Below are 15168 nucleotides of genomic sequence, written 5' to 3'. Positions count from 1 at the left end.
GGGATTGGATTTGGATTAGATTTGGATTGGATTTGGATTGGATATTGATTGGATTTGGATTGGATTGGGATTGGATTTGGATTGGATTTGGATTGGGATTGGATTTGAATTGGATTTTGATTATATTTGGATTGGATTTGGAGTGGATTTGGATTAAATTTGATTGGATTTGGATTGGATTTGGATTGAATTTAGATTGACTATGACATCCGGAATTTTTGGATTGGAAATTGTTCCGACTTCCCTGGGCATAAAAGTATCATCGTGTTAGCCTCATGATATACGAATGCAAAAATGGTAACTTGGCTTAGAAACCTTGCTGTTAAGAACTGTGGAAGTGCTTAATGAACACTAATCTGCGAGGCGGCTCTGTTCCAGTGTGGGGATGTTATGCCAACAACAAGAAGAAGAAGAAGGAGATGACATCCGGATATGATTCTGGGGATACAGTCGCGATTCGCTGGTTGGCCTCGACACAACTAACGAATTCGGTTTTTTAGTTGAGCCTACTAACAGCCATTTGAACACGTGTATTTTGACTTGAACATCACAAATGATGTCCAGTGACAACCTTACTAAGACAGTCCGTAATGGTCTTCAAACTGACCTCAGCGTGATATTTTGAGAACGGCCGATTTTGATGCTTCCGGAGGCTTCCTCAACTGCCTGGAAACTGACTTCATAATTCCATTTGTCTTGCAAAATGCTGAGGTTTGATACCCATTTACTTATACGCAGCGAAAATATTGAACGTGGAGGTGCTCTAATGAGAATAGCGACGAGGACTCCCGTGGAGGTGCTCTTATAACTCTTTGTTCAATTTAAGTCCAAAAGTGTAATGGATGTCTTTCAATAAAGATTTCGAAATACCCGAGCAAGTTTTGCTATCGAAAAAAAAAAACCAATTAAATATTAAGGCATAAAACTAAATTAGCATTAGATCCGGACCTTTATTTGTGAAATTTTCACCTAGAACTAGATCCGCGCCAAACCCGCGCGAAGTCTTAAAATCGATATGTAAATCCACGCCAAATCCGCGAAAATCACGAAATCCGCGTAGTCGTAACAACCGCTCTCTGCTAACTACCACTGGAAATTGGTAAAGCTCCGGTCCCAGCCGTCAATTGGAAGTGGGAAATTCCGGGAAATGGCCCTAATTTTTCTGAAATCCGTATCTTTTCGTTTGCGACTTTCGCCCTTAGCAATGTCGAAATAATTGAATAAACTAGAGATAACTGTAATAACGTTAATTAATGCCAAAACATGAGAAACACTTTCACCTCCTCATCACCATATCCGCTTGCTCGAGCTTATATTTCCATCCCATGTAAAGCTTTTACCACCCCCACCCATGTGACAAAGCTGTTCTAAAAACAAAACGTCAAGCACCTGCTGATGGTGCACGGCAGTGTGCGTGTGTCAGAGCCGCTAAAAAGAAAAGCGCGTCTGACCAATCACCAACACATCCGCATTCGGCATGTAAACAAACAGGCTGGAAGCTGGGACTGGAAGCTTTTACACGCAGAGGCTTGAACCGGAAACGGGTGAATGGATCGCTAGAATGCCGCCATAGTATTTTTCATTTTAAACTTGCTACCAAAAAATTGAAAAAAAAGATATATAAATATAAAAAGATATAATACAGTATTTATTTTACAAATCAAATATATTCTAATTCTTCCAGTGCATGACGTTTTTTTTCTATGATAAGAGACATGAAAGAGATAAAAGTTGCAGATGTTGGGAAACAGTTCACCGATGTATTTAAAGTGCAAAAACAGATTTTGCTTAAGCAAAATAACAGCAAGATTCATGCAAGAGTCGTGACTGGGAGCCCTCTACCTACATTTTTGTTTGGTCTCGTGAAAATGAAAACGGCTCTGTTTTCGCTTTTACGTCCATCAGGAAAACTATTAGTACTGGTGGTGTGAGATTTAATTATAGTTTGGTCAATTATCTGGTCCTTATTTTTAGTTACGACTAAAAATAGACGGAGTAGATTTTTTTATGAACGGTTCAATATGAATCTTCTTCTTCTTCTTATTGGCATTACATCCCACACTGGGACAGAGCCGCCTCGCAGCTTAGTGTTCATTAAGCACTTCCACAGTTATTAACTGAGAGGTTTCTTAGCCAGGTTACCATTTTTGCATTCGTATATCATGAGGCTAACACGATGATACTTTTATGCCCAGGGAAGTCGAGACAATTTCCAATCCGAAAATTGCCTAGACCGGCACCGGGAATTGAACCCAGCCACCCTCAGCATGGTCTTGCTTTGTAGCCGCGCGTCTTACCGCACGGCTAAGGAGGGCCCAAGCAGGGCAAGCAGGAGGGCCCAATATGAATAGGCCTTTAAAAATAAATATACACAGCAAAAATTATTGTAAAACACATCGACGTAATTTGCCCGATGTAGGAAAAAAGGCTATGTAACAACAAAATACAGATACAAAATTACAACAATTGTATGTGTATTTACATCGCCTAGAAATTACACAGGAAAATGAAATCCATTTAACATCACGTTACTTTCGTGTAATAAAGACATACAGGCAATGATATTATTACATCGAAACGTATGCAACCATCTGATTCTAATATGCGTGTTTATTATTACACACATTTTATTTAATATTGCGTTGAATAAAAACGCAATATTAAATCTGGCTGCACTTCTCTAACTCAGCTCCAGTTTGTCAAGGTGCCATCTTGAAATAGTTCGTGAAAATTCATGGAACTTGCAGGTTTAGGTTTTAGGCATCTTTTTGTTTGTTTCAAGATTTTGAAGTTGAATATTTGTAGCTTTATCAAATACCTAGTAATTGTCCACATCATCCAGAACCGTATAAGATGTAGGTATATATTTTCCTTGCAATAATTAATAATTAATTTGTTCGATTTCTGTTTCAGGATTATGGAGTTCTGTATTTCAAAACGGCTGAGAACTTTCAGAATGATCAGTCTGGAATCAGCTAATTCACGGTTGGATATACGGATAAATTACCGGAGAAGCCAAACCTTATCCGCGATGCCGTATTTTCTTGAATGGATCGTGGAAAAGAGACCAATTCTCGGTGAAAGTGTCCGACTTCTGTGCGCCCATTACCAAGACCTGCTCCCAATATTTAGGCTATGTGGCATGGAAATAGGAAAGCGACGAGTCTGGGGTTGAACTCACGACGGCAAAAGCGGTAGCAACAATACCACCGAGCTCGTCTTAACCCAATCATCGGTCTATGTGGCCGGCATAAAGTATGTAAATATAAGTTCTAAAACATATTCATACATAAACCAAACAGTGCCTTTAGCAAGCCCTATCCTATTATTGATATAAGGCTACTTTTACTTAGATAATTAAACAATCTTGTGACCATAACATCATCGAAAATGTCTTGGGGAAGAACCACAAAGTACGTCACGCAAAAATCTGCGATTTTCAACCCCTCTTCCCCCTTCGTCACACTTTGAATCATCACGCTGCTCGGAACTCCTCCTCCCCCTTAAAGCGTGACGTATCTTGTGGATGCCCCTTTGCCAATAATAAAACAAGTTTCCGCTTTTCGGATACGTAATTACTAGTTTGTTTCGGGAAATTACTAAATTTATTTTCCAATGTTTCAGGCTATCCCGCTTGTACAACTATCCTGACATGATGAAGTTATTTTGCCATAAAGCCCATTTCAGTATCGGGTCGGGTGTGCTTAGAAATTTGGAGCAACGAAACAAGATGTGAGTAATGCTAAATAGTGATACGTTTATAGCATATTCAGATTACGCCATTTATCATATTAATTATCGTGTGAATATGAGGAAGAATGTATGGAAATCGGCTTCAAATTACTCTTCATCATAATATTTATTATCATAAATGGCGTAAATCTAAATAGGATTTAATAGAGCTTCGGGAATATTTTATTTTTGGGGGAAACCAGCAGATGTTCTATACCAAAGAGTTATTATTAACTTTATTTGGGAGATTTTTTTGGTTCATCTCCGCAGAGGAAAAGGGCGACAAGCCTCCGGGGAGTAAAATAGTACAGGGATTTAAGTCAACTTATTATATTAAAAGTATCATATATACATCTGTTGGTTCGTCTTGGAGTGGTTGCGAAGATGAGTGTTGTTATCCGAAACGTTCCATATTCGATGTCCACTATAATACACCGAAGAGCAATTAATCTGTGGTAGAGCTAGTATTGAACTTATTCAACATGTTTGTTGGTTACAGAATTGGAGCTTCATCAGTATGCTTCTACGCTTCCGCATGAAATATAATTGGCATTCGAAGGAACATGTTTCCCAACAGAACCTTTATTTTTTTAAAGTTTAATATAGGGAGATGGACGATTTGTGCAGCACCCCTTTTTCCAACGTGTATTTGCTCGGCATCATTAAATCTAAATAGCTTGTTTTTAGCACCGAAACTAACCAAATACTAAAAAAAACAAGATATTGGGTTGCAATTGTGCTTATTCTGCGTCTCGTATGAGGTGGGGTGTTTCGAATGAAGTCGATACCTCCCATTTAAATTACACGGTCGTCTCACGTGAGACGTGTCGAAATCGACAATTCTCGAGTCATGCGAGACGCAGAATAAGCACAAATGGGTATCCTCTATAGTGCTGTCCAATGAGCAGCTCGAAGTAGCTCGAAGTTGTTCCCGTCCTGCTCATTCTTTTTTGTCAACAAATGGGCATGAGCAGGACAGGGAGAAACTTCGAGCTACTTCAAGCTCTCATTGGACAGCACTTATGTCTAGACAATTCCACCGCTTCGTCATATTTACTGAAGGTCAGAACCATAACAGACTAGCAGATAATATTTAGCTTCTTAAACAGGTACTAGTGTGATCATGTGCCATGTACCAATCATAATCAAACAGAAGAAATCAATATTGAACCAGTTTAACACTAATTGAATAAAGTAAAGTGAGTCTTGAGACAGAGTGAACCTCATAACTAAAAAGTAGACGCACGGGGACATGACTTGATATTTCTCGAAAGACTATTGCTAATGTTATTACTATAAAACACAACACATTAACATTATGAAATAATTAATATTGAGCGTCTCAGGGGAAAATATGTTACAAGGTTAAAATACTTTAAACTTCCATTTACTTCCGCTATATTCGGAATATAGCGGAAGTAAATGGAAATAAGTATTTTAACCTTGTAACATTAACATTTAATTTAGATTAATATTCAATTCATTTATTTAGTCGACATCTAAACAGAAAATTTGATGCCAAATTTCGAGGCCACATCTATCCATCCTCGGTTACGCCCCACGCTCGCCAAGTCGTTCTGTACCTGGTAAGACAACCTCGCTTGCTGCGCTCCACGCATTCTTGTACTTGGGGGTCGTGAGCGAACACCATATTTGCAGGGTTGCATTCTTGCAACATACCCTGCCCATCCTACCATTCCAGCATTAACTAGCCTCAGGATACTGGGTGTGCTGTAGAGTTTGGCGAGCTCTTGATTCATCCCTCGTCGCCACACTTTGTCCTCTTGCACACCGTTAAAGATGGTCATAAGCAACCGTCTCTCGAATACTCGAGTGCTTGCAAGTCTTTCTCGAGCATGGACCAAGCTTCATTTGCGCAGGGGACTACCGTTCTTATGAGCGTTCCATACAATGTACATTTGATACGGGCGTCAATCTTTTTTGACCGAAGTTTCTTCTAGAGCCCGTAATAGGCCCGTCTTGCCAACAAATGATGCGCCTTCGTATTTCACGACTAACATTATTATCAGCCGTTAGCAAGGATTCAAGGTAGACGAATTCATCGACGACTGCTTCCCAGGCGGGCTCTGTCGCGCTTGGTTCCGCCCACTAGCATGTACTTTGTATTCGATACGTTCACCAACAGTCCAAATTTTGTGGCTTCACGTTTCAGGCGGGTGCACAGTTCCGCCCAGGGATTGAACTTATCGTTTCATTATCATTTAGTATTCAGTCAATAACTAATTCTGTTGCAAATGTTCGTCCGACAATGTCCACATTATCCTCGAAACAAATATATTGATTGGTCTGTTGAAAATTTTACCTCTGCTGTTACACCTGGCTCTCCGCATGACATCTTCTAGCGCAATATTGAACAACAGCCATGAAAGTCCATCACCTTGCTTATTCCCCGGCGTGATTCGAGCGAACTGAAGTGTTGGCCCAAAATCTTCACACAGTTTTGCACATCATCCACCGTTGCCTTCAGTCTGGTAAGCTTCCCAGGGAAGCTGTTTTCGTCCATAATTTTCCATAGCTCTACGCGGTCGTATGTCACCTTGAAATCGATAAATGGATGGTGCGTTGGGACCTGATACATGAGACCTGCTCGTGGAGGACCAACGTGCACTAGGAGTTTTCGAAAGGAAAGTGCTGCGTACAATCTATGGTGGGGTGCAGATGGCGGACGGTACGTGGAGGAGGCGAATCAACCACGAGTTGCATCAGTTGTTGGGAGAACCATCAATCGTTCACACCGCGACTGCGGTGAGCCGGGCACGTAACCAGAATGTCAGACAGTAATCCGGTGAAAATGGTTCACGATAACGATCCGACGGTAACAAGAAGGCGAGGTGCACAGTGGGCAAGGTGGATCGATCAGGTGGAGGACGATTTGTGGACCCTCCACAGACTGCGTGGATGGTGACGTGCAGTGTTGCGACAAAAGTGTTGCGACCCGATATTCACGGTATTTTCGGAGGATTTGCAGTACAGTAAAGATCTGGTCCGTTATCGAGCGCCCTTCAACGAAGGGCTTGATAACTTTCCATGAACTCATTCACTATTGGTGACAGAAGACGGAAGACGATCTGGGAAATCACTTTGTAGGCGGCATTAAGGATGGGTATCGCTCGAAAGTTGTTACAATCCAACTTGTCGTTTTTCTGGTAGATGGTGCATATGATTCCTTCCAATTCTCCGGTAGCTGTTCAGTTTCCCAGATTCTGACTATCAGTTTGTGCAGACAAGTGGCCAGCTTTTCCAGACCCATCCTGATGAGTTCGACTCCGATACTAAACTTACCAGCTGCTCAATTGGTTTTTAGCTGTTGGATCGTTAACTTTCCCAACGGTGGGGGCTGATTGGCTTCGTCTGTTGAACTGACGTAGTTGTCTCCTCCGCTGCCTTGACCTTCTCTGCCTGTTCTCTCACCGCCATTCAGGTGTTTCTCGTAGTGCTGCTTCCACCTTTCGATAACTTCACCATATGTTCGTCCGCCAAGATGCTCCCATCCTTATCTCTGCCCACCTCGGCTCACGACAAGAAGCCTTTGCGGGATGCGTAGAGTTCCTGATAGTACTTGCGTGTTTAACCCTTTTGTTACCGACAAAAAAAAACACCCTTACGTTACCGACAGGGACCCGGGTACCCACGGACTTAAAATGATCATAACATTGTCAGTTTTTCACCGATTTTGACGATTTTGGTTGCTACGGATGCAGGAACTTACCCGCTATTCGATACATGTTACAGAGAACCGATTCGGATTACCTGGTAACCGGAATTCCGGATTAAATGGGCCAAGTCCCAAAGTATGTGTAAATTGAAGATATATATTCAACCAAATGAAGATTTCTTGCGTCATGACTAATAAACTTCGTTGGAAATTTAACTTAACTTAACTACGTTACAGGACCATCTTATGAATTAATCCCGGAACGGTTGTTCCGGAAACAAATTCCCGGCGGGTCTAAAGTGGCCACAAACTTATTCTGAAGAAAACCTGGCAATATGGGTATCAAAGTTCATGAAATTATATCGGAAGCATGATCCGATAAGTAATTGGACCATAGGATGGTTTGACAACGGACCGGTCATCCTAGAATAGGTTCCCGTGGGGCCTAAAGTGGCCACAAACTTATTCTGAAGAAAACCTGGCAATATGGGTATCAAAATTCACGAAATTGTTTCGGAAGCATGATCTGATAAGTAATTGGACCATTGGATGGTTTAACAACGGACCGGTCATCCTGGAACAGGTTCCCGTGGGGCTCAAAGTGGCCACAATCTCATTTAGAAGACACCCTGGCATCAAAATTCTTGGAATATTTTCGGAAACATGTTTTTCCAAAAAGATGGGACCGATGTTGGGTCATCAGGCTGAATGGCTGTTAGGCCGAATGGTTCTTGGGTCGAATTAGAAGTGAGGAGTGAATAGTGAGAAGTGAACAGTGAGAAGTGAGGAGTGAATAGTGAGAAGTGAACAGTGAGAAGTGGAAAGTAAAAAGTGAAAAGTGAAATGAGAGAAATGAGAAGAGAGAAGTGAAAAGTTACACAGTGTTGACCCGATTTTGTCACTCCCCGATTTTATCTACTTCCAACTTTATCACATTTTCGACCCGATTTTATCACGTCCCGCTTTTGTCACGTTATTATATTGCCAGGGTTTATTCTAAATGAATTTATGGTCACTTTAGGCCTCCGAGAAACTGTTCAAGAATGACCATTCCGGTTGATATTCATCCTATGGTCTCAACTACATGAATAACATGTTTCCGGAACAATTCCAAGAATTTTGATACCCATATTGCCAGGGTTTATTCTAAATGAGTTTTTGGCCCCTACTGGCCTTCCGGGAACTTGTTCCAGAATGACCGTTCCGGTTGATATCCATTCTATGGTCTCAACTACATGAAAAACATGTTTCCGGAAAAATTCCAAGAATTTCGATACTAATATTGCCAGGGTTTATTCTAAATTAGTTTTTTGCCACTACTGGCCTTCCGGGAACTTGTTCTAGAATGACCGTTCCGGTTGATATCCATCCTATGGTATCAACTACATGAAAAACATGTTTCCGGGACAATTCCAAGAATTTTGATACCCATATTGCCAGGGATTCTCCCAAATGAATTTATGGTCACTTTAGGCCCTCCGGGAACCTGTTCCAGAATGACCATTCCGGTTTATATCCATCCTATGGTCTCAACTACATGGAAAACATGTTTCCGGAACAATTCCAAGAATATTGATACCCATATTGCCAGGGTTTCTACCAAATGAATTAATGGTCACTTTAGGCCCTCCGGGAACCTGTTCCAGAAGGACCGTTCCAGGTCATATCCAATCTATGGTCTCAAGTACATGGAAAACATGTTTCCGGAACGATTCCAAAAATTTTGATACCCATATTGCCAGGGTTTATTCTAAATGAGTGTTTGGCCCCTACGGACCCTCGGGGAACCTATTCCAGAATGACCGTTCCGGTTGATATCCATCCTATGGTCTCAACTACATGGAAAACATGTTTCCGGATTAATTCCAAGAATGTTGATACCCATATTGCTATGGTTTATTCTAAATGAGTTTTTGGCCGCTACGGGCCCTCCGGGAACCTGTTCCAGAATGACCGTTCCGGTTTATATCCATCCTACGGTTTCAACTATATGAATAACACGTTCCCGAAACAATTTCAAGAATTTTGATACCCATATTGCCAGGAATGAATTTGCGGCCACTATAGGGCCCACGGGAACCTATTCCGGGAAGTCCATTCCGAGTCTATATAATCACGTGGTCCTAATACATTGGGAAATCATAATCCTCGAATTTTCTGCGAAACTGGTAACTCAGAATACAAAACATCATCATTTGGATTCTATAAGATCAACTTCTCCACTTTTGAGACATGGTTTAGCAAATCCGGAACTCCGGTAACCAGGTAATCCGGATTGGTCCTATGTGACATGGATCGGATAGAGGATGAATTTCTTAATCCATAGCAAACGGAATCGTCCAAATCGGTTGAAAACTGACGAAGTTATGGTCATACCAAAACGTGTGTACCCGGGTACCCTGTCGGTACGTTCCGGGTTAAAAATATTCAGAAGCCCCTCCCCAAGCACCCCCTTACTGGATTTTCATTTTCGTACCACCCAAATCTTAATTTTGCAGAGTTTGAAGATGTCACGGAGTTTCAATTTCCTGCGATGTTTAGAACCCCAAAAAAATTTCACTTGAAAACGAAAAAGGTATCCGGGTACCCTGTCGGTAACAAAAGGGTTTTAAAGAGAAAGGCACAGCTGTTCCAACACCTCGCACTCTACTTCTTCCAGACGGGTGTTTTCTGCTGAAAACGCGGGTCTGCTGTTTTCGTTTTTTTTTTTAGTCTTTATTAAGGTGTTTTTTTAATCTACAGACTAAGTTCAACACCATGTTTTCGTTTCAGTCCATAGCGTTCCATGTTCTGCTGGGTTTCTTGCTGCAGCACGATCGCCCGTGTTATGTCCTTCTCTACAATCTCTCTGCACTCTTCGACGAATCAATTGTTCCGTAGACTTCGCCCCACATACCTGCTATTGCGTCGTTAATTGCTGCTTAATTGTACTCCAGGCCGTATTAGGCCGAATTAGCAAAAAGTGAAAAATGAGAAGTTCTTTCTTCACCTTACCCCTTCTTCCTTCTCCCTTCTTTCTTCTTATTTCTTCCTTCTTCCTTATTTCTCCTTCTTTCTTGTTTTTTCTTCCTTCTTTCTTCCTTCTTTCTTTTTCCTTTTTCTTTCTTTCTTCTTTCTTCTTCCTTCTTCCTTCTCCCTTCTTCCTTTCTTCTTTCTTCATCATTCTTCATTTTTCCTTCCTACTTCCTTCTTCCTTTTTTCTTTTTCCTTTTTCTTTCTTTCTTTTTTCCTTTTTCCTTCTTTCTATTTCCTTTTTCCTTCTTTATTTTTCCTTTTTCCTTCTTTCTTTCTTTTTTCTTCTTTCTTCCTTCTTTCTTCTTCCCTCTTCCTTCTTTTTCCCGTCTTCCTTCTTCTTTTTTCCTTCTTCTTCCTTCCTTCTTCTTCCTTTTTCCATCTTCCTTTTTTCTTCCTTCTTCCTTCTTTCTTCTTCTTTCTTCCTTCTTCTTACTTCTCCTTTCTTCCTTCTTACTTCTTCCTTCTTCCTCCTTCCTTATTCTTTCTTCCTTTTTCCTTCTTCTTTCTTCCTTTTTCCTTCTTCTTTCTTCCTTTTTCCTTCTTCTTTCTTCCTTCTTCCTTCTTTCTTCTTCCTTCTTCCTTCTTCCTTTCACCTTCTTCCTTCTTCCTTTTACCTTCTTCCTTCTTCTTTCTTCCTACTTTATTTTACCTTCTTCTTTGTTTCATGTTTCCTCTTCCTTCTTTTTTCTTCCGTTTTCTTTCTTCTTTCTCCTGTCTTCCTTATTTCTTCTTTCTTCTTTTCTTCCTTCCTGCTTCTTCCTTCTTCATTATTCCTTTATCCTTCTTTCTTCTTCCTTCTTCCACCTTCCTTATTTCTTCTTCCTTCTTTCTTCTTCCTTCTCCCTTCATTTTTCCTACTACTCATCACCCTTTTTGTAGATAAGACACATGACACCTTCCATCCATCGAAGGAATCCATCCCGAGTTGCCAGAGATAACCGTCCATGATTTCCGAAGGAACCCTTCCAGAATTCTTGAAAAAAATCCCTTCCTAATTCCTGAAAAATTAATTCCCCGTGGATTCTCGAAGGAGTCCATCCAAAATTCTCGAAGGAATCCGTATAGAATTACCAAAGGAATTCTTGAAAAAAAATCCTCCAGAATTCCCGAAGAATTTTCCTCTAGAGTTCCCTAAGGAATCCCTCCATGATTCCCGAATGAATCCCTTCTAATTTCCCTCGAGAATTCTCGACATTGTTCTTCCAGAACTCCAAAATGAATCGCTCCAGAATTCCGGAAGGAATCCCTCTACGATTCCAGAAAATTTTTCTAGTGGGTTCCCGAAGCAATCTTTCCAGAATTCCCAAAGCAATTTCTTGAGACTTCCTGAAGAAATTGCTCAAGAATAACCGAAGGAATCCTTTGAGAATTACCTAAAAAATCCAGAATTTTCAAAGAAACTCCTCCATAATTCTTTAATAAATCCCTCCATAATTCCCGAATGAATCCCTCCTGAATTCCCTCCAGCATTCTGGGAAAATACCTTCAGGATTCCCAAAAAAATCCTGTGTGGATTCTCGAAGGAATCCCTCCGGAACTCCCGAAGCAATCCCTTGAAAATTCCTTCCCGAAAAAACTACAAAATTCCCGAAGGAATCCCTCCATGATTTCCGAAGAAACCCAGAATTCTTGAAAAAAAAATCCCTTCATAATTCCTGAAAAAAATCCCCGTGGATTCTCGAAGGAGTCCCTCCAAAATACCCGAAGGAATCCATAGAGAATTCCCAAAGGAATTCTTGAAAAAAAAAATCCTCCTAAATTCCCGAAGAATTCTCCTCTAGAGTCTCCAATTCCCTAAGGAATCCCTTCATGATTCCCTAATGAATCCCTCCTAATTTCCCTTGAGAATTCTCGACAGTTTTCTTACAGAACTCCAGAATGAATCGAAATCGATATAAAATTACCGAAGGAAGCGCTTGAGAATTCCCGATAAAACCTTCAGAAAGCACAAAGGAATCCCTCCAGAATTCCCGAAAAAATTTCTCGTGTATTCCCGAATGAACCCCTCCTGAACTTTCTACAGACTTCCCCAAAAAAACGCTCCTGAATTCCAGAATAATTCCTTCCAGAATACCCGAATGAATTCCTTGAGTAATCCCAAAAAAAACCTCCAGAACTCCCGAAAGAATCCCTCCAAAAATCCTTCATAATTGCCGATGAAACCCCTCCAGAATCTCCAAAGGAATCTTTCCAGAATTCCCTAAAGAAAAAAATCTCCAGAAGGAATCCCTCTATAATTCCCTAATGAATCCCTCCTGAATTCTCGATTAATTTTATCTAGAATTTCCTAAGGAATTGCTCCAGAAACAAAATAAATCCCTTCAGAATTCCTGAAGAAATCCTTCTAGAAATCTTTCCAAAATTCCCGAACGAATCCCTCCATAATACCGAAGTAATGCCTCCAGCCGGGCACGTATCCAGAATGTCGGATAGTAATCTGGTGAAAATGGGTTTAGACAACGATCCGACGGGCACAAGAAGACGAGGTGCGCAGTAAGCAAGGTGGATCGATCAGGTAGAGGATGATGTTTGGATTCTCCGTGGAGTGGTTGGCCACGTGGAACTAGGGTCCGAGCTGAATAGAGAAGACATCAGAGTACGAGAACAGAAAAAATTGAAAATAAAATGCTTTATTTTGGATGAGTTTCATGAACTGACCACTTTTACGAACTCTCCGGAACTCCCGGAGGGACACCGGACCGTGGAATAACCAGGAATTATGATGACCCATGGAAATAGACAGTAGCTACATTCTATGTATTGTGATTATTGCCACAAAAATTGATGAAAAATGACCATTTCCAAAATTACCCTTCGAAAGGCAAGGAATCACGCCAAAAACTATCCTAAGAATCTATGTTTCTTCAAAGCCGATTCCTGAGAATCAAAATGGTCAAATAGCAAAAATCAGTCCGTAACGACATCCATAGCTTCAATTTGGCTCAAAAAGATTGAAAATTGATTCGAAAATGAACTTTTTGGAGCGACTTGATATTGGGGTCATTTTGAACCCGCTATAATGCACAATGTGTCGCTTTTTTGATTGCACTAGGAAGGTTAAAAAGGATATTTCTTTAGCAACCGCAGAAGAATTCTCAAAGAGATTACCATCGGAATCTTTTCTGCACCTTAGAAGGATTCCAGTCGAAATCTCAAAAGCAATTCAGTCGGAATGTTAACCCTCCGGGACTCACTTTATTCCTCTAATTAACGACAAGCGGGCCTTTTCGAAAGGTGTAGTAGTTTTTACAACGGTGCGTGCCCCGGAAGATTAAAAGCATTCCTGTCGGAATACTAGAAGGATTTCCGTCGGTATGCAAGAAGGATTCCTATCGAAATCTCAAAGGGGTTCCCTTCGGAGTCTCAAATGGATTCTCGTTTGAGTCCCCAAGGAATACACGTCAAGATCCTAAAAGGATTCCACTCACAATACTAATAGGATTCCCGTCGGAATCCTAAAAGAATTCCCATTGGTATCAAAGAGATAGTTATAATCCCAAAAGGATTCCCGTCGAAATTGGAAAAGGATTTCTGTCGGAATTACAGAAGGATTCCCGTCAGAATCCCAAAACGATTCGCATCATAATCCCAGAAAAATCCGTAGAATCTCAAAAGGAATCTCAACAAAAATTCCCGTTGATATCTCAAGGAAATCTCGGAATTTCAAAAAGATTCTTGTCAAATTCCCACAAGGATTACGGTCGGAATTCCAAACGGATTTCCATCAGAATCCCAAAAGGATTGCCTTTAGAATCAAAACTCAAACGGATGCCCGTCGCAGTCCCAAACGGATTCCCAAAAGGATTTCCATAGGAATTTCCAAATAATACCCGTCGGAATCCTAAACGAATTCCAATCGGACTCCTAGCAGAATATCGTCGAAATCCCAGAAAGGATTCACGTCGGGATCCTAAAAGGATTCTCATCGGAATCCCAATAGTATTCCTATCGGGGTCCCAACAGGATTTCCGTCCGGATCCCAAAAGGGTTCCCTTCGTGATCACAAATGGATTCTCGTCGAGTATCGGAATCTTAAAAAAATTCCTTCAGTATTTCAAAAACGATTCTCTGCGGATTCTCAAAAAGAATTCTTTGTCTAAATCCCAAAAGAATTCTCGTCGGAATCCCAAAAGAACTCACGGAGTGATCTCAAAAGGATTCCCGTCGGAATCGCAAAAGTAATCGTTTTGGAATCTAGATAGGATTCTCTTTGAAACACCAAAAGGATTCCCTCCGGAAACCCAAAAATATTCCTAGTGGAATACTTCTGAATTTTCGACGGGGAGCCTTCTGGAATTCAATAATTGCTAATCATTGCGTATTTCTATTTTCAGCGTATGACGTCGTCCAAGAACACTTTTCCTCGCCGCTATCCTGGGAATTTCGAATGAGATGCCGCTCATTTCTCGCCATGCCATTTCACTGGCTCGGAAGTTTATGTCCAGGATGACTCGCTTTCCCTCGCTAGGTATGCTATGACCATTACAAGAGCTGTGGATGGACCGATCAGGACAATGAGGGCATCTTGATGAGAGGGCTTCCATTCGACGAACAATCACCCTCGGTGTGAATAATGCTCATCCACAGTGAAATCAATTATTTATTAATTTGTTCAATTTCACAACACCGCTTCTGCAGTAGAAAAACCCCGATTTCTGACCATAAAAATAATTTTCTTTATACAAATTGCTGTAATAGAATATACAAAATAAGAGCAATAAAATAATATTTAGATGCAAATTCAA

General features: G+C 40.9%; 1 long non-coding RNA gene across 1 annotated transcript; it reads left to right on the top strand.

Moving 5' to 3' along the window:
• The first annotated feature begins 2388 nt into the window (after positions 1 to 2388).
• Positions 2389 to 15155, top strand: LOC134207987 (uncharacterized). The gene is made up of 4 exons (XR_009978454.1): positions 2389 to 2855; positions 2914 to 3255; positions 3625 to 3732; positions 14758 to 15155. It is a non-coding gene; the product is annotated as an uncharacterized LOC134207987 (long non-coding RNA).
• Positions 15156 to 15168: the final 13 nt, after the last annotated feature.

Source organism: Armigeres subalbatus, chromosome 1 (assembly GCF_024139115.2).
Source record: "Armigeres subalbatus isolate Guangzhou_Male chromosome 1, GZ_Asu_2, whole genome shotgun sequence".
Classification (NCBI taxonomy): Eukaryota; Metazoa; Arthropoda; class Insecta; order Diptera; family Culicidae; genus Armigeres; species Armigeres subalbatus.
The sequence above is the reverse complement of the archived record's forward strand: the minus strand, read 5'-3'. Positions and strand labels throughout refer to the sequence as shown.